Source organism: Haliotis rubra, unplaced genomic scaffold, assembly GCF_003918875.1.
Source record: "Haliotis rubra isolate DU_JTF1 unplaced genomic scaffold, ASM391887v1 Scf211, whole genome shotgun sequence".
Classification (NCBI taxonomy): domain Eukaryota; kingdom Metazoa; phylum Mollusca; class Gastropoda; order Lepetellida; family Haliotidae; genus Haliotis; species Haliotis rubra.
In genome coordinates this window covers 523,477-546,144 of record NW_025766126.1, presented here as the reverse complement: position 1 = coordinate 546,144, position 22,668 = coordinate 523,477, and the positions used below count along the sequence as shown (strand labels likewise).

Here is a 22,668-nt window from a genome sequence, read left to right as displayed (position 1 = left end):
CAATATACCTACTGGACATGATGCGCAATCAATATACATACTGGACATGATGCGCAATCAATATACATACTGGACATGATGCGCAATCATTATACATACTGGACATGATGCGCAATCATTATACATACTGGACATGATATCATTATACATACTGGACATAATGCGCAATCAATATTCATACTGGACATGATGCGCAATCAATATACATACTGGACATGATGCGCAATCATTATACATACTGGACATGATATCAATATACATACTGGACATGATGCGCAATCAATATACATACTGGACATGATGCGCAATCAATATACATACTGGACATGATGCGCAATCAATATACCTACTGGACATGATGCGCAATCAATATACATACTGGACATGATGCGCAATCAATATACATACTGGACATGATGCGCAATCATTATACATACTGGACATGATGCGCAATCATTATACATACTTGACATGATATCATTATACATACTGGACATGATGCGCAATCAATATACATACTGGACATGATGCGCAATCATTATACATACTGGACATGATGCGCAATCATTATACATACTGGACATGATATCATTATACATACTGGACATGAAGCGCAATCATTTTACATACTGGACATGATGCGCAATCACTATACATACTGGACATGATATCATTATACATACTGGACATGATATCATTATACATACTGGACATGATGCGCAATCAATATACATACTGGACATGATGCGCAATCATTATACATACTGGACATGATGCGCAATCATTATACATACTGGACATGATATCATTATTCATACTGGACATGATATCATTATACATACTGGACATGATATCATTATACATACTGGACATGATATCATTATACATACTGGACATGATATCATTATACATACGCGTGGAAAGGCGTGAAGATCATGATCTGCCAGCAGAACAAGTCATCACATATCAACGTTGCAGACGACCGGAAGTACACTGAAGATCTAAACCAGTTTTATTCAAGATTCGATACCTTTGACTTTACCGACCAGCGCAAAACCGTCATAGACGGTATCATACCGGACAATGAGGATGCTATCACTATTACACCTGAGATAGTCAAAACCCAGTTTTCCAAGCTGAATATACGGAAATCAACAGGACCTGTTGGACTGGATGGAATTATCCTCAAACGATGTTGTGATCAGCTGTGCCATGTTTTTAGTCGACTTTATCAACTTTCATTTGATCAGCATATCATACCAACAATATGAAAAACCTCAAAAGTCATCCCCGTGCCTAAGAAGAGCACCCCATTTGTATTGAACGACTTTCGTCCAGTTGCCCTCACGTCAATAGCCATGAAGTGTTTTGAAAGGATCATGCTAAATACTCTGATATCTAACGTTGGACACCTCCTTGACCCTCTTTAATTTACACACAGAGCACGACGGGGTGTGGAAGATGCTAAAGTTGTTATTTTAAACAGTATTTACAAACATTTAGAAACTCCCAAATCTTATGCTAGAGTTCTTTTTATTGATGTTTCCTCTGCTTTTAACACTATTCAACCACATATTTTAATGCAAAAACTTTCATCCATGGATGTGAACCGGAACCTTGTACTGTGGATTGAGCAATTCTTAATTAACCGACCCCAATATGTGCACGTGAATCAGCCAAATGCATCAACAATGTACACTTATACTGGAGCACCTCAGGGCTGTGTCATATCGCCCGTGCTTTTCATTCTTTATACCAATGATTGTGTAAGCCGTAACCCTGAATGTCTGACAGTCAAATTTGCTGCTGATGCGGCTTTGGTCGGTCTGATTAAAGGGACAGAAGCTTATTACAGAAACGATGTAAAGGATTTTGTTACACTGGTGTGACGACAACTACCTGCAGTTAAATGTTACCAAAACAAAGGAACTCCTTGCGGATTTTAGAAACCAAAACAGTGACAATGTTCCTGTTGATATCAAGGGTGAAACTGTCGAAATTGTAAAACAATACAAATATCTTGGCACTATTATCGACAATAAACTACAGTGGGGTCCAAACACCGATTTTATTTTTAAGAAATGCCAGAAAAGATTGTTTTAAATGCGCAAACTGAGATCTTTTAACATAAGCAAAAAGGTGATGCTGTCGTTTTATCGTTGTTTTGTTGAAAGTATTTTAACTTTTTCAATTCAATGCTGGTATGGCTCTCTTAATATCAAAAGCAAATCCTATCTTAACAAAATCCTTTTAATTGCAAGTAAAATCTCTGGGATGTCTGTTTCGAATTTATCTTCTCTTTTTAATTCCCGTGTTATTAACCTCGCTGAGAGAATTTTATCTGATCCCAGCCATGTTTTATTTTCTGAATACCATCTTTTACCTTCAGGCCGCCGATACTAAATGCCCCGTTTTAAAACAAAAAGAGTTCAGATTCTTTTATTCCAGCAAGTATTCGACTTTTAAATGTTAACTTTGTCTGTCTATTGCGTTGTTGTGTGTTTTATTAACCTTTATGTCATTTTTATATGTAACCCTGTGACCACTTTCAAATGTAAAAAGAATTCCCCTTGGGGTAATAAAGTATTGTCATTGTCATTGTCATTGCCATTGCCATTGCCATTGCCATTGCCATTGCCATTGCCATTGCCATTGCCATTGTCATTGTCATTGTTATTGTCATTGTCATTGCCATGTCATTGTCATTGTCATACTGGACATGATGCGCAATCAATATACATACTGGACATGATGCGCAATCAATATACATGCTGGACATGATGCGCAATCAATATACATACTGGACATGATGCGCAATCAATATACATACTGGACATGATGCTCAATCAATATACATACTGGACATGATGCGCAATCAATAAACCTACTGGACATGATGCGCAATCATTATACATACTGGACATGATGCGCAATCAATATACATACTAAACATGATGCGCAATCAATATACATACTGGACATGATGTTCAATCAATATACATACTGGACATGATGCGCAATCAATATACATACTGGACATGATGCGCAATCAATATACATACTGGACATGATGCGCAATCAATATACATACTGGACATGATGCGCAATCAATATACATACTGGACATGATGCGCAATCAATAAACCTACTGGACATGATGCGCAATCATTATACATACTGGACATGATGCGCAATCAATAAACCTACTGGACATGATGCGCAATCATTATACATACTGGACATGATGCGCAATCAATATACATACTAAACATGATGCGCAATCAATATACATACTGGACATGATGCGCAATCAATATACATACTGAAACATGATGCGCAATCATTATACATACTGGACATGATGCGCAATCAATATACATACTGGACATGATGCAAATCAATATACATACTGGACATGATGCGCAATCAATATACATACTGGACATGATGTTCAATCAATATACCCACTACATACTGGACATGATGTTCAATCAATATACATACTGGACATGATGTTCAATCAATATACATACTGGACATGATGTTCAATCAATATACATACTGGACATGATGTTCAATCAATATACATACTGGACATGATGCTCAATCAATATACATACTGGACATGATGCGCAATCAATATACATACTGGACATGATGCGCAATCAATATACATACTGGACATGATGTTCAATCAATATACATACTGGACATGATGTTCAATCAATATACATACTGGACATGATGTTCAATCAATATACATACTGGACATGATGTTCAATCAATATACATACTGGACATGATGTTCAATCAATATACATACTGGACATGATGTTCAATCAATATACATACTGGACATGATCGCGCAATCAATATACATACTGGACATGATGCGCAATCAATATACATACTGGACATGATGCGCAATCATTATACATACTGGACATGATGTTCAATCAATATACATGCTGGACATGATGTTCAATCAATATACATACTGGACATGATGTTCAATCAATATACATACTGGACATGATGTTCAATCAATATACATACTGGACATGATGTTCAATCAATATACATACTGGACATGATGTTCAATCAATATACATACTGGACATGATGTTCAATCAATATACATACTGGACATGATGTTCAATCAATATACATACTGGACATGATGTTCAATCAATATACATACTAAACATGATCGCAATCAATATACATACTGGACATGATGTTCAATCAATATACATACTGGACATGATGTTCAATCAATATAGATACTGGACATGATGTTCAATCAATATACATACTGGACATGATGTTCAATCAATATACATACTGGACATGATGCGCAATCAATATACATACTGGACATGATGCGCAATCAATATACATACTGGACATGATGCGCAATCAATATACATACTGGACATGATGCGCAATCAATATACATACTGGACATGATGCGCAATCAATATACCTACTGGACATGATGCGCAATCAATATACATACTGGACATGATGTGCAATCAATATACATACTGGACATGATGCGCCAATCAATATACATACTAAACATGATGATCGCGTAATCAATATACATATCACTGGACATGATGCGCAATCAATATACATACTGGACATGATGTTCAATCATTATACATACTGGACATGATGCTTAAATCAATATACATACTAAACATGATGCTAATCAATATACATACTGGACATGATCGCATGAATCAATATACATACTGGACATGATGCGCAATCAATATACATACTGGACATGATGTTCAATCAATATACATACTGGACATGATGCGCAATCAATATACATACTAAACATGATGCGCAATCAATATACATACTGGACATGATGCGCAATCAATATACATACTGGACATGATGCCAATCAATAATACAATCAATATACATACTGGACATGATGTGATGTATCAATCAATATACATACTGGACATGATGTTCAATCAATATACATACTGGACATGATGCGCAATCAATATATACATACTGGACATGATGTTCAAATCAATATACATACTGGACATGATGCGCAATCAATATACATACTGGACATGATGTTCAATCAATATACATACTGGACATGATGATCAATCAATATACATACTGGACATGATGCGCAATCAATATACATACTGGACATGATGTTCAATCAATATACATACTGGACATGATGCGCAATCAATATACATACTGGACATGATGCGCAATCAATATACATACTGGACATGATGCTAATCAATATACATACTGGACATGATGCGCAATCAATATACATACTGGACATGATGTTCAATCAATATACATACTGGACATGATGTTCAATCAATATACATACTGGACATGATGCGCAATCAATATACATACTGGACATGATGCGCAATCAATATACATACTGGACATGATGCGCAATCAATATACATACTGGACATGATGTGCAATCAATATACATACTGGACATGATGTTCAATCAATATATACATACTGGACATGATGCGCAATCAATATACATACTGGACATGATGTTCAATCAATATACCTACTGGACATGATGCGCAATCAATATACATACTGGACATGATGCGCAATCAATATACATACTTACATGATGCGCAATCAATATACATATGATGACATACTGGACATGATGCGCAATCAATATACATACTGGACATGATGCGCAATCAATATACATACTGGACATGATGCGCAATCACATACTGGACATGATGCGCCAATCAATAAACCTACTGGACATGATGCGCAATCATTATACATACTGGACATGATGCGCAATCAATATACATACTAAACATGATGCGCAATCAATATACATACTAAACATGATGCGCAATCAATATACATACTGGACATGATGCGCAATCAATATACATACTGGACATGATGTTCAATCAATATACATACTGGACATGATGTTCAATCAATATACATACTGGACATGATGCGCCAATCAATATACATACTGGATGATGATGCGCAATCAATATACATACTGGACATGATGCGCAATCAATATACATACTGGACATGATGTTCAATCAATATACATACTGGACATGATGCGCAATCAATATACATACTGGACATGATGTTCAATCAATATACATACTGGACATGATGTTCAATCAATATACATACTGGACATGATGCGCAATCAATATACATGCTGGACATAAAGGGTCACAAAGGTGGTGAATTGCAAATTGCAACAATGGTGAAAATCGTTAACTTCGCGTTCATTCATTATTGTAAGCCATTAAATTTCCAACACATTATTCTATCGTAGCAACCATTGTAACGCCTCTTAAACAATACATTTACTGGCGTGATGCTTCCTGGAGACATTGACATACATAAGAAATGCTGTCTATGTCAGTGTAATGCTTAGTGCCACAAGAATGTAGTCATGTAAGAGATGGGGTCAAGTCAAGATGGCAGTTATGTCTACATCAGTGTGTGCTGCACTCCAAGTTACAGATAACATCCATATCGTATCATAATGTATTTTGGGGACGTTGTGTGTACGTAGACTGGTGGCTAAATCTCTTCACACCCAAGAGAAAGATACACTCACTCACTCACTCACTCACTCACTCACCCACTCACTACTCACTCACTCACTCACTCACTCACTCACTCACCCACTCACTTACTCACTCACTCACCCACTCACTTACTTACTCACTCACTCACTCTCCCACTGACTAATTCAAAGACGCACGCAGTCACTCACATTCACAACTTGTCACGAAACAAGTTGCAGGAATTGTGATCACCTATCCTTGAAGATCCGGGTTAGAACAGGCCCTCAGCAAATCCATACTTGTCATAAAAGGCGACTGACGAAATCGTGTTGGTTGACACATGTCATCGTATCTCAATTGCGTAGACCGATGCATCATGCTATTGATCACTGGATTGTTTGGACCAGATTCGATTATTTACAGACAGCCGCCATATAGCTGGAACATTGCCGAGTGCGGCGTTAAACAGCAAACAAACATTGTGATCACCAGCTAGTCGCCAATTAACAAACTATTCCACGATTAAAAAGAATGGATACCGGACAATGGCAGCAAAGTCACAAAGTGTGACACCTCCATTGTCCAGTACTGCTGTGACAACAATGTAGAGATCACAGGGGAATGTCTGAATCCCAAACACTGGGAGATGTGCAAAGTCACAAAGTGTGACACCTCCATTGTCCAGTACTGCTGTGACAACAATGTAGAGATCACGGGGGATTGTCTGAATCCCAAACACTGGGAGATGTGCAAAGAAACAAGTGTCAATCATATATCAGTGTGTACTTCTATAAACGCCATGTTTCACCCAAAGGTATCATATACAGCACGATGCCTTTTTCATGTTTAAATCAATCCTGTACAACATATCCGTTACAAACTTACTTACTAGCTTTCCGTGTGAATTATAAATATATGTTAATCATGTCTTAATGTCTCAGTGTGGAGTGTCAGTGGATATTCAGTGCTGAATGAATCAATATCTACATATAACTCAGCCGGAGTAGGCTCTGGATGGCATGATTGTATTATTTAAGTAGTAACACGACCTATATATCCTATCTGAACTGACACTGACGAACGTGTGACGGTTACCAGGGTATCGATGAATATGTGTATAAGTGATTTGTTGGCATTTCATTGGCTAACCAAGAAATCCTGCATTGCAGCATAAACCGAGAAGGAGGTATTGTGGATGTCCTTTCCTGCTGACTCGTGTATTCTTTACTGAGAACGTTTTCGACTAGGAAGACCAACGTATATTGTATGCCATGTCCATGGCCAGGATAATAACATAAACCCACACAAACTTAACGATAGATAATACCATAAAACAATGACTGACCAAAAAGAAAAGGCAAAGGAAAGCAATTCCTTCCAAACAACCATAAACAACACATAACAATATCATATTGATATTAACAACACTAAATTAAACCGAACAATGACAACAGAAACAAAACCTAGATCACAACATAACGCTGCATTAAAATCTTAATGAATCCAATAACCGGATAACCTGGGAACATTTGATATTGCATAGCACATGACACTGGAACTTTAACGACAGTCATCTTTCTATGTATCTCAGTTTCATCAAGTTAGTATTCCCGTCTCCTCAAGCCCGCCTCCCGTGTCATCAAAGAGGCCTGTACCTGAGCGATGGGAGGTAGCTGATACCAGGATACAGGTAGGTATATTTGAGTAGATGACTCACCGTCACACGTACCTGTGGAATGTCATTCGTAGTCTGTGGACGACCGGGAGAAAGTATCGCACAGTAGCGACAAAACCGGTCAGGGAAATGTTACCTAATAAGGTCACTTCCACATTATGTACATATGGCAACTTCGTGGTGATGCTAGGGCATCGGTGCTTCTCACTAAACACATTACTCTGACAGCACGAAACTTCTTACTTTGTAAGACAATGCGTCATTCAGTAAGACTGAACATAGTTCGGCAAAACACAATTTCAGGAGTGCACTGTTGAATTTTGACTTAAGAGGTATTTCATCACTAGATACAGAATAATTATCATCTATAATCATTATGTCATTTCACTCGTGATATAACTGTGTATGCCGTTTTGAGGCACTAGTTTTCATACTAATAAGTCTCGCGAGATAATCATGATTTTGCGAGACTTGTGCTTTGAAAACAGCAGATGTAAAGGGCCCTTACAACTATATATGTTGAGCCTTCAACTCCGGTTTTCTGTCAAGTTTGCATGCATTTGATAGAGGACAATAACAATAGTTAGAGGAAGGAGTATATTTCTTGGTAACTGTCAGCCTCAGATGAAGACACTGGGAGAAGTGAGAAGAATTGTATGAATTTTAAGGTTTCATTTTTCACTGAAAGTATGACAGAAGTAGCAACTTTATTGTGAAAGTTCCTGCAATATTGCAGTTCAGTCATGGATATTTAAAAACATTAACAAATTGAACAGGGTTTGCCAGTTAATGCTAGTTGTATGCCAGTTGCATCAGATATGCATTTCATCAAACACATATAATATAATAACGCATACATTTCTCTGTCCAAACATGTATGTTCCTACTTCGTTACCCTGGACCTCGGATATGAGGGAGTCCACGAACACTGATATAAACCTATTTATGTATTCGTAAGACATTACTTCATATCGAACACGTGAAGATCCGGGTTGGAATTGGTCTTCAGTAACCCATGCTTGTCGTAAGAGGCGACTAACGTGATCGGGTGGTCAGGCTAGCTGACTTGGTTGGCACATGTCATCGGTTCCCAATTGCTCAAATCGATGCTCATGCTGTTGATCACTGGATTGCCTGCTCCAGACTCGATTATTTACAGACCGCCGCCATATAGCTGAAATATTGCTGAGTGTGGCGTTAAACAACAAACCAACCAACTTCACTTTGCTGACGTACTAATCCGGACTAATCCGTACTAATCCGGACTGTGTCCGGACTGTTTCACTGGTGACATGGTTCATTCTGCAATATGTACCACGTATGCAAATGTCTGAAAAGTGACGAAACATACCTAAAAAATAACGACTAAATACAATTTGTTAACATCATCACAGTTTAATTGAATGCAAGGATGTAAACGGTATGGTATCTTCTTACAAAAGTAGATAATCCCCTCCCATCCTCACCACATTATCGGTGACGCCTTGCGAGGAACACATTCCACAAGTAGCAACATCTATGTCTACAGGAAACATCGCTTACCTGTCGATACGCTGCAGAATGACATGCTATGTATAACAAAGCGTCACGACAATAACAACAGACAATGTATTCCAAATCATGAAAGTAAGCACCCAATTAGCAGCCAAAGCGTTCCTCTCGGAAGGTGGGGTCGTCCTCTTGTAATTATTCGTGCGCGTATACTTTGTTAACTCAACACATTAAACTTATTACACAATCCTACAATGACGATGCACATCTCACAAACATTGTTGTCAATTTCAAAATAATAATGGTGTTAATAAATGGTAGCGATAAGGAATTCTAAGATGCTTCGGTGAAAGATCAAAGGCGCCGACTGTACTTTCAGATGATAATGTACACTTTTTGCATTACGTCACAATGTATTGGCGTCACTGCGCCATTCTAGTCTGCCCCTCGTAATCGAACGTACCCTTAGTAAACGATGTCACGATGCATGTCAGTTGCCATCGCCTCGTATATACTCCTACAGCAAACAAATTACTCCGTAGCACCCCGTTTCTTGGTTTGCAGTTGCTTCACTCGGCCATCATCACTGGTGGAAACATTACGTTATATTTTTTGACTGATATATTTCCCACAATGCATCCGTGGAATGTCGAGTAACTAGTCAGCTTCATCTGGATGTACTGATCTAAACTTACTTTGGTCGTAGAAATGCGACGTTCATATTGCTCCATATGGTTTACGTCAATCACAGATGTAATTGAAATCATTTAAAGAAGATATTTAACCCGAACGAAAACCGTCATGACATTGACGCGTCAATAGAACAGCACGCCAGTTAGCCCTGAACGAGGATTGTTAATTTAGGTCACAGACACCGTCGCTTTTCTGTTTTTCATTCTGCCTTAGATTTATCGTCGGTGATTGTTACATTTACAAAAAAAACACCATGTATAGTGTAATAAAGGACACTTTCGCCCTGAACTATTATAGTTAAAACACGAGGAAGCTCGTGCTTGTCTGCAGCTGTGTGTACATATATCTGATGTTGTGTTGCATGACGCGGTGGAGACATTGACATTTAGGTGCCCTCCCATTACGGAGACAGGCAGTTCGCAGACGCCTTAAAACAACAACATTTACGGTTCAGTGAACAGATTAGCTACTACCTGTTACCTACACATTATAATGGAATATTCCAAATAAAGACACAGGAACAATCTAAAGCTATATTATTTATTTTGAAAGATGGACGAAAAGACAGTAAGGTGAGGGTACTTGACTATCATCTGAAAACCCCCAACTTTGTTATAAGTTATTATGGCCGATCATTAGACGATTGCAAGTGACGTGATATAAATCAAAGGCCCCTAGTGGTAGCCTAGTGGTTAAAGCGTTTGATCGTCACGCCGAAGACCCGGGTTCGATTTCCCACATGAGTACTATGTGTGAAGCCCATTTCTGGTGTCCCCCGCCGTGATATTGCTGCAATGTTGCTAAAAGTGGCGTAAAACTGAACTCACTCTATCCGACGGCGACCCATCCATGTGGCGGTTTCAGTAAAGTTGGTTGTTTTAACTTAACGACAGTTTCAGCATTTCAGGCATATCAGAAACAGAACCTAGGTGAGGTAGGAAAACCTGAAGTGATGCTAATCTACGTATACAGAAAATTGGTGGAATGCTGACAAAGCATCATAATAGTGACAGGATGGTATTTGACCCCACAGAAAGCAAATCCTGACATGACAAGGGAGGCAACTTTGCAATTCCAGCTCCTTGGACCTCTCGCAATTCTACTGATTGAATGATTGAATGAATGTGTTATAACGTCGATTGGAACAGTAGTTCAGTTTAAACAGGTTTGGTGAAACCCAGGATCACGGAATCATGTTTCTGGCACACGTCCAAGACGCCAAACTACGACCTCATTTAGGTGGTATTGTTGTCTGATACGAGCCAAAGCATTCCCTCACACGTGAAGATGAAGTGAATAAGAATGAAATATAAGGAATAGAGTAATGGGACTTTTTATTTCACCCGTATCAGGGATTGTCAACATGATGTGAATTAAATGGTTAACGATGACAAAATATCTAGAAACTGCACAACATTAGAAATATATCTAAACTGCATGCAATTAATTTAGGTAGCACACATCTAAACTTAACAAAACCAGATTCCCTCTTCATCGGTACCCTATATTCACTTTCCCCCCGTACCCCAGATTCCCTCTTCCTCCGTACCATATATTCCCTTTCCCTCCGTACCCCAGATTCCCTCTTCCTCAGTACCCTATATGCCTTTTCCCTCCGTACCTAAAATTGCCTCTTCCTCCGTACCCTATATTCCCTTTCCTTCCGTACCCCAGATTCCCTTTTTCTCCGTACTGTTAGGGAGGTAATACACTTCTAAATAAAACCAAATTACGCTCGTTCCAAGTACCTCTTCCCTCTTCCTCCATACGCTTGACCCTAGATTCCCTCTTCCTCCGTGTCCTAAAATCATCCGTGATTCCCTTGTCAGTAATCCAAATCCCCCCTTCCACCGTACCCCAGATGCCATCGTCCTCCGTGACCCGGCTTCCTTTTCCTCAGTTCCCAAGATCCTCTCTTCCTCTGTACCCCGTGATTCCCTTGTCAGTACTCCAAATCCCTTCTTCCACCGTAACCCAAATTCCCTCTTCCTCCGTACCCCTAAATCCTCTTGTCCTCAGTTCCCCGAATTCCCCATGACCCCAGTTCTAAAGATTCCCTTGATCTAAGTACCCCAAACGCCCCGTGTCCTCGATACCCCAGATTCCCGTATCAGTACCCCGTATTCCCTCTTCCTCCGTACCCTAGATTCCCCATATAATCAGTACTCAAGATTCTCCTCGTCCTCGTCCTCGTCGAGACTCCCAACTCCAACCTCCTCGTAGTCCTTCTCCAGAGCAGCCAAATCCTCACGGGCCTCGGAAAACTCTCCCCTCCTCCATACCCTCACCCACGTACCAGTGGACGAAGGCTCGCTTGGCGTACATCAGATCGAACTTGTGGTCAAGACGAGCCCAGGTTTCAGCTATTGCAGTGGTGTTTGCCAACATGCAGACAGCTCTCTGGACCTTGGCCAGGTCACCACCGGGGACAATGGTTGGTGGCTGGTAGTTGATGCCGACCTTGAAACCTGTGGGACACCAGTCGACGAACTGGATGGTTCTCTTGGTCTTAAGAACGCTAATTGCGGTGTTAACGTCTTTTGGAACGACATCACCACGGTATAACATGCAACAGGCCATATACTTTCCGTGACGGGGATCACATTTGACCATCTGATTTTGGGGTTCGAAACATGCATTGGTGATCTCACCAACAGTCATTTGCTCGTGGTAGGCTTTCTCCGCAGAGATGACTGGTGCATAATTAGCCAGAGGGAAGTGGATACGTGGGTAGGGCACCAAGTTAGTCTGGAATTCGGCAAGATCAACATTCAAAGATCCTTCAAATCGGAGAGAGGCAGTGATGGAACTGACAATCTGACCAATCAGACGGTTGATATTTGTGTAGGTGGGACGTGATATATCCAAATTCCTGCGACACAAGTCATATATAGCCTCATTGTCCACCATAAAGGCAACGTCGGTGTGCTCCAGGGTGGTGTGGGTGGTCAGGATGGAGTTGTACGGCTCCACAACGGCAGTGGAGATCCGGGGAGCTGGATACACCGCAAACTCTAGTTTCGACTTCTTCCCGTAGTCAACACTGAGGCGCTCCATTAACAGAGAATTGAAGCCAGATCCGGTTCCACCGCCGAAGCTGTGGAAGATGAGAAAGCCTTGAAGACCTTTACACTGCTCGGCCAGCTTCTGGATCTTCTCCAGGACCAGGTCAATCATCTCCTTGCCGATGGTGTAGTGGCCACGAGCGTAGTTATTGGCGGCGTCCTCCTTGCCTGTGATTAGCTGGTTTGGGTGGAACAGCTGGCGGTAGGTGCCGGTACGGACCTCATCTGTCGAAAAGCATGAGGATAGAAGTAATCATGATATTATAATCGCTCTATATTTCGACACAGTAGATAGTAAAATAAGTTTATGTAATTATGAAATAACAATAAATCTAATCTAAGAGCAACCCACCGACAACAGTAGGCTCAAGGTCGATGAAGACGGCCCTGGGGACGTGTTTCCCTGCTCCAGTCTCGCTGAAGAAGGTGTTGAAGGAGTCGTCTCCATAACCAACCGTCTTGTCCGAGGGCATCTGACCATCAGGCTGGATGCCGTGCTCCAGACAATACAACTCCCAGCATGCATTGCCCATCTGGACTCCGGCCTGACCGACGTGGATAGAGATACATTCCCTCTGAAGATAAAATACCACAGTAGTACGAGGCTCGAAACCATGAAACGTTCTTTCTGGCAGGCGATTGGGAAAAGAATGGAAAACAGTAATTGTGACCAACCTGAAAACGACAGAAGAAGTTTTGTTTGCATAAGCTTCGAGTGTAAGCCATTATTAAACAAGATTTGATGATAACCTATGAAGATGTTTCGTTTAAAACACCTTTACAATATCATATTGTATAAAACCCTAACTGTATATCCAGTGACGTGTTTTGGTAGACAATATTAGGTATTACGTAACACATTCCATTACGTTGCGCAATCAGGTTGTCGCTCAGACTACCACGCTTAGTCCATCGACATGTCATCCTATTCCAATTGCGGAGATCTATGCTCTTGATGTTGATCAGTGGATTATCTAGTCTAGACTTGATTATTAACAGACCGCTGCCATATAGCTGGTATATTACTGAGTTCGGTGTAAAACCAAACTCACTCATTCACTACCAGTTGTGTTAACTGTCCTATATTACAAAGACAAGGACGGAAGTAACTGAGCGGCTTGTATTATTGCATCGGATATAGGGCTGTTTGCACTCAAATCAATTTTCAAGTATGTCACACGTGTCTGTTAAATACTCGACTCAGTCATCTTTCACACAGATGTATGCTTTATTTAAGTTTTTAATAAACGGCAACAAGAGAGCCTAGTGACGTGATTACTTAACATGTCAACGACAAGAAGCAGGTCTTGTCCAATCACAACAAATCACGCATCGATGTAAAACCCTCTCTCCGACGTCCCTCAGTGTCGGACAATCGATATATCGTCAACCAACTGTCAATACGTCCTAGTTATTCCCATGTAGACTTCCATATTAGGAAGTGATAATGTTATCATTATATCAGGGTGCGGACAGTGTTGGTTCAGCATCCATGCAAACAGAAGCATTATGAGCCCATTGTCGTTGATTGTCACGAATTGTTGTGTTTCGGCTACACGTTGCAAATGGATTAAGTTAACGTGGTATAATCACTTTATTTGTGTACCTACAGATTACCTGTATTTTGATGTTGCTACCTCACCTTCTACTATCAGCTATTACTTCCATCACAGTGTCACTGTGGCTGCCAGTCTCACCAGTCAACATGGTGTTGATAGGACAGCAATGATTCAATCGATGAAACTGAGTGCCTGCTAAAACACTTCGGAATTCGGTCCTATTCACCTAATTCGCAATCACGCCCAGCCCACTTACTGTTGTAAGCAACGATTTCTGACTCCTAGCCTATTCGCTGAGTGCTAGTAACTTCTAAATACCAGCCTATTCATTGAGTGCTAGTAACCACTTCTAAATACCAGTCTATTCATTGAGTGCTAGTAACCACTTCTAAATACCAGCCTATTCATTGAGTGCTAGAAACCACTTCTAAATACCAGCCTATTCATTGAGTGCTAGTAACTTCTAAATACCAGCCTATTCATTGAGTGCTAGTAACCACTTCTAAATACCAGTCTATTCATTGAGTGCTAGTAACCACTTCTAAATACCAGCCTATTCATTGAGTGCTAGAAACCACTTCTAAATACCAGTCTATTCATTGAGTGCTAGTAACTTCTAAATACCAGCCTATTCATTGAGTGCTAGTAACCACTTCTAAATACCAGCCTATTCATTGAGTGCTAGTAACTTCTAAATACCAGCCTATTCATTGAGTGCTAGTAACCACTTCTAAATACCAGCCTATTCATTGAGTGCTAGTAACCACTTCTAAATACCAGCCTATTCATTGAGTGCTAGAAACCACTTCTAAATACCAGCCTATTCATTGGGTGCTAGAAACCACTTCTAAATACCAGCCTATTCATTGGGTGCTAGAAACCACTTCTAAATACCAGCCTATTCATTGAGTGCTAGTAACCACTTCTAAATACCAGCCTATTCATTGAGTGCTAGAAACCACTTCTAAATACCAGCCTATTCATTGGGTGCTAGAAACCACTTCTAAATACCAGTCTATTCATTGAGTGCTAGTAACCACTTCTAAATCGTAGCCTATTCATTGGGTGCTAGAAACCACTTCTAAATCGTAGCCTATTCGTTGGGTGCTAGTATCCACTTCTAAATCGTAGCCTATTCATTGAGTGCTAGTAACCACTTCTAAATACCAGCCTATTCATTGGGTGCTAGAAACCACTTCTAAATACCAGCCTATTCATTGGGTGCTAGAAACCACTTCTAAATCGTAGCCTATTCGTTGGGTGCTAGTATCCACTTCTAAATCGTAGCCTATTCATTGAGTGCTAGAAACCACTTCTAAATACCAGCCTATTCATTGGGTGCTAGAAACCACTTCTAAATACCAGCCTATTCATTGGGTGCTAGAAACCACTTCTAAATACCAGCCTATTCATTGAGTGCTAGTAACCACTTCTAAATACCAGCCTATTCATTGAGTGCTAGAAACCACTTCTAAATACCAGCCTATTCATTGGGTGCTAGAAACCACTTCTAAATACCAGTCTATTCATTGAGTGCTAGTAACCACTTCTAAATCGTAGCCTATTCATTGGGTGCTAGAAACCACTTCTAAATCGTAGCCTATTCGTTGGGTGCTAGTATCCACTTCTAAATCGTAGCCTATTCATTGAGTGCTAGTAACCACTTCTAAATACCAGCCTATTCATTGGGTGCTAGAAACCACTTCTAAATACCAGCCTATTCATTGGGTGCTAGTATCCACTTCTAAATCGTAGCCTATTCATTGAGTGCTAGAAACCACTTCTAAATACCAGCCTATTCATTGAGTGCTAGAAACCACTTCTAAATACCAGCCTATTCATTGGGTGCTAGAAACCACTGCTTTTTACTGCTTGTTAAGAACAAGGTCTTAAGTCAAGCCTGTTTGTGAATGTTAGCGTCCATGTTTTAACAGTGATAAACAGTTTCAACTACAGGAAACCCCACTCAACACGTGTACGACAAGATAACATTATAACTGTTGCAGTATCCATGCTGTGTTGTGAAACTTACGCATCACATTTATATATTCCACTCAAAGACCTCTTGCTGTATGGACTAATTCTCTAGTGATACGGGATGGTCTAGTAGCCTAGTTGTTAAAGCGATCGCTCGTCACGCCGAAGGCCCGGGTACAATATGTGGAGCCCATTTCTGGTGTGATATTACCGGAATGTTGCTAAAAGTGGCGTACAAACAACCACACTGACTCTCTTGACACGATACTCACTCAAGTGACAAGCTTTGTCTGTCCCGTACCTACTGGAATACAACGATCAACGAATATATAAAGATCTTAGAACCACTACCAGCGTGCAGCAACACAATCTGCATCACTAGTTTATAGCCGAGCAACATCCAGCAACACAATCTGCATCACTAGTTTACAGCCGAGCAACATCCAGCAACACAATCTGCATCACTAGTTTACAGCCGAGCACCATCCAGCAACACAATCTGCATCACTAGTTTACAGCCGAGCAACATCCAGCAACACAATCTGCATCACTAGTTTACAGCCGAGCACCATCCAGCAACACAATCTGCATCACTAGTTTATAGCCGAGCAACATCCAGCAACACAATCTGCATCACTAGTTTACAGCCGAGCAACATCCAGCAACACAATCTGCATCACTAGTTTATAGCCGAGCAGCATCCAACAACACAATCTGCATCACTAGTTTACAGCCGAGCAACATCCAACAACACAATCTGCATCACTAGTTTATAGCCGAGCATCATCAAACAACACAATCTGCATCACTAGTTTATAGCCGAGCAACATCCAGCAACACAATCTGCATCACTAGTTTATAGCCGAGCAACATCCAACAACACAATCTGCATCACTAGTTTACCGCCGAGCAACATCCAGCAACACAATCTGCAACACTATCTGTTTTACAGCCGAGCAACATCCAACAACACAATCTGCATCACTAGTTTATAGCCGAGCAACATCCAGCAACACAATCTGCATCACTAGTTTACAGCCGAGCACCATCCAGCAACACAATCTGCATCACTAGTTTACAGCCGAGCAACATCCAGCAACACAATCTGCATCACTAGTTTACAGCCGAGCAACATCCAGCAACACAATCTGCATCACTAGTTTACCGCCGAGCAACATCCAGCAACACAATCTGCATCACTAGTTTATAGCCGAGCAACATCCAGCAACACAATCTGCATCACTAGTTTATAGCCGAGCAACATCCAGCAACACAATCTGCATCACTAGTTTATAGCCGAGCAACATCCAGCAACACAATCTGCATCACTAGTTTATAGCCGAGCATCGAGCAACACAGCAACACAATCTGCATCACTAGTTTACAGCCGAGCAACATCCAGCAACACAATCTGCATCACTAGTTTATAGCCGAGCAACATCCAGCAACACAATCTGCATCACTAGTTTACAGCCGAGCAACATCCAATCAGCAACACAATCTGCATCACTAGTTTATAGCCGAGCAACATCCAGCAACACAATCTGCATCACTAGTTTACAGCCGAGCAACATCCAGCAACACAATCTGCATCACTAGTTTATAGCCGAGCAACATCCAGCAACACAATCTGCATCACTAGTTTATAGCCGAGCAACATCCAGCAACACAATCTGCATCACTAGTTTATAGCCGAGCAACATCCAGCAACACAATCTGCATCACTAGTTTACAGCCGAGCAACATCCAGCAACACAATCTGCATCACTAGTTTACAGCCGAGCAACATCCAGCAACACAATCTGCATCACTAGTTTACAGCCGAGCAACATCCAGCAACACAATCTGCATCACTAGTTTACAGCCGAGCAACATCCAGCAACACAATCTGCATCACTAGTTTATAGCCGAGCAACATCCAGCAACACAATCTGCATCACTAGTTTATAGCCGAGCAACATCCAGCAACACAATCTGCATCACTAGTTTACAGCCGAGCAACATCCAGCAACACAATCTGCATCACTAGTTTACAGCCGAGCAACATCCAGCAACACAATCTGCATCACTAGTTTACAGCCGAGCAACATCCAGCAACACAATCTGCATCACTAGTTTATAGCCGAGCAACATCCAGCAACACAATCTGCATCACTAGTTTACCGCCGAGCAACATCCAGCAACACAATCTGCATCACTAGTTTACAGCCGAGCAACATCCAGCAAAGACAATCTGCATCACTAGTTTATAGCCGAGCAACATCCAGCAACACAATCTGCATCACAACATAGTTTATAGCCGAGCAACATCCAGCAACACAATCTGCATCACTAGTTTACAGCCGAGCAACATCCAACAACACAATCTGCATCACTAGTTTACAGCCGAGCAACATCCAGCAACACAATCTGCATCACTAGTTTACCGCCGAGCAACATCCAACAACACAATCTGCATCACTAGTTTATAGCCGAGCAACATCCAACAACACAATCTGCATCACTAGTTTACAGCCGAGCAACATCCAACAACACAATCTGCATCACTAGTTTATAGCCGAGCAACATCCAACAACACAATCTGCATCACTAGTTTATAGCCGAGCAACATCCAGCAACACAATCTGCATCACTAGTTTACAGCCGAGCAACATCCAGCAACACAATCTGCATCACTAGTTTATAGCCGAGCAACATCCAACAACACAATCTGCATCACTAGTTTATAGCCGAGCAACATCCAGCAACACAATCTGCATCACTAGTTTATAGCCGAGCAACATCCAGCAACAGAATCTGCATCACTAGTTTACAGCCGAGCAACATCCAGCAACACAATCTGCATCATTAGTTTACAGCCGAGCAACATCCAGCAAAACAATCTGCATCACTAGTTTATAGCCGAGCAACATGAAGCCATAAATCTGCATCACTAGTTTACAGCCGAGCAACATCCAGCAACACAATCTGCATCACTAGTTTACCGCCGAGCACCATCCAGCAACACAATCTGCATCACTAGTTTACAGCCGAGCAACATCCAGCAACACAATCTGCATCACTAGTTTACAGCCGAGCAACATCCAGCAACACAATCTGCATCACTAGTTTATAGCCGAGCATCATCCAGCAACAGAATCTGCATCACTAGTTTACAGCCGAGCAACATCCAGCAACACAATCTGCATCATTAGTTTACAGCCGAGCAACATCCAGCAAAACAATCTGCATCACTAGTTTATAGCCGAGCAACATGAAGCCATAAATCTGCATCACTAGTTTACAGCCGAGCAACATCCAGCAACACAATCTGCATCACTAGTTTACCGCCGAGCACCATCCAGCAACACAATCTGCATCACTAGTTTACAGCCGAGCAACATCCAGCAACACAATATGCATCACTAGTTTACAGCCGAGCAACATCCAGCAACACAATCTGCATCACTAGTTTATAGACGAGCACCATCCAGCAACACAATCTGCATCACTAGTTTACAGCCGAGCAACATCCAGCAACACAATCTGCATCACTAGTTTATAGCCGAGCACCATCCAGCAACACAATCTGCATCACTAGTTTATAGCCGAGCAACATCCAGCAACACAATCTGCATCACTAGTTTACAGCCGAGCAACATCCAGCAACACAATCTGCATCACTAGTTTACAGCCGAGCAACATCCAACAACACAATCTGCATCACTAGTTTACAGCCGAGCAACATCCAACAACACAATCTGCATCACTAGTTTACAGCCGAGCAACATCCAGCAACACAATCTGCATCACTAGTTTACAGCCGAGCAACATCCAGCAACACAATCTGCATCACTAGTTTATAGCCGAGCACCATCCAGCAACACAATCTGCATCACTAGTTTATAGCCGAGCAACATCCAGCAACACAATATGCATCACTAGTTTATAGCCGAGCAACATCCAGCAACACAATCTGCATCACTAGTTTACAGCCGAGCAACATCCAGCAACACAATCTGCATAACTAGTTTACCGCCGAGCAACATCCAGCAACACAATCTGCATCACTAGTTTATAGCTGAGCAACATGAAGCCATAAATCTGCATCACTAGTTTACCGCCGAGCAACATCCAGCAACACAATCTGCAATACTAGTTTACAGCCGAGCAACATCCAGCAACACAATCTGCATCACTAGTTTACAGCCGAGCAACATCCAGCAACACAATCTGCATCACTAGTTTACAGCCGAGCAACACCAAACGACCTTCATGTCTAATATTCTGCGAAAAGCCATTACACGCTATGATATGGGCGACACATATCCGTCAGGTGTGGTTTTGGATGTCTCAGGTGTTCCACATAAACATAAGCGTCTCTGGCCCGGAGGAAGGTGATCGCCATCTGCCGCCGTCATCAGGCAATTGATATACCCAGTCATTGAGTATGTATAGTATAAGTCAGGTCAGGCGAAATACTGTATTTTATCATCTAGTGCGGGTAGTGCTTGTATGGAGGAAAGAATGAAACACACTGCTTTAACAAGTTCCACTTCTCGGAAGCGTCGGAACTGACCAGGAAACAGCTATAAGCTGTCAGATGTCATAGCGCATTATGAAGTATCACATATACACTTTAATTAAAACAACTGATATCATATTGACATACTGATTAAAAAGGATAAGAATTCATTAGTTTTTATTCCTTTTATTTAGTTCTTAATCTCGACTGTAGTCCGCTTTATAATGAATCACTGGAAATATGTTTCCTCCAAATACAGTGTCAATATGCCGTAACGAAAGCTTACGGAAACCAACGGACATGGATAATGATAAGAAAACGTTTGGTACTTACCATTTTTGCCAGATCCAAAATAAGCACAAGGTTCCGTGTGTTATGGTTGAAGCAGTGACTGAGAATGATCCCCTGTGGCAGATATGTGGATGTGTCTCGCCAGGTATATTTCAAGTACACCGCAGCAACGCCAATATTTTTACATGTCACCCTAACGACTTAATAGCACTCTTGGTGCATCAATGTCCATCAGTGATGTCTTTAGCAGGACGTTCTGTTGTCATGGAAACGAGAATTTACTGGTAACCAATGACAACACCTCACATCGATAATTCATTCCATACAGTCACAGCACCAGTGTAAATATCCCCATTATTTTCCAGTCCAGAGCCCAATGGAACTGTACAGTCTGTTTATCCTTGCATTCACACAGCGTGGGGTGTATTGATGCCGGTATGAATTTCTATTACCGGTGAATAGGGACAGTGATAACTGTAACAGTATTACAAATTACGAGTGTTCAATAATAGATAAAGCATGATAACTCCAGTTGTTGTGATTCCCACTATGGGCAGGACAACTTTGTGTGATGAGCTTGGGGACCGTTCATAATTTATGGCTAGGGGAGCTGATGATGATCTGTATGGAGAGGCATGTACAAAGTGAATGGACCCGTCCACCCCCCACCCACCAATAAAAAAGTAAGCCATCCACCCCATGCTTGTCATGTACAAAATCAATGACACCCTCTAGTACATGTGTATACAATTGATGGCACCCCAACCACATAAATTATGAACGGTCCCTCGCTGCACTTACACCTAAACCTTCTGAT

General features: G+C 41.0%; 1 protein-coding gene and 1 pseudogene across 3 annotated transcripts in view; one reads left to right on the top strand and one right to left on the bottom strand.

The window, feature by feature from the left end:
• LOC124276687 (tubulin alpha-1 chain-like) overlaps positions 1-22,668 on the top strand; it is a 104,593-nt gene that overhangs the window by 54,027 nt on the left and 27,898 nt on the right. The window lies entirely within an intron of this gene.
• Positions 11,766-22,372, bottom strand: LOC124276691 (annotated as a pseudogene).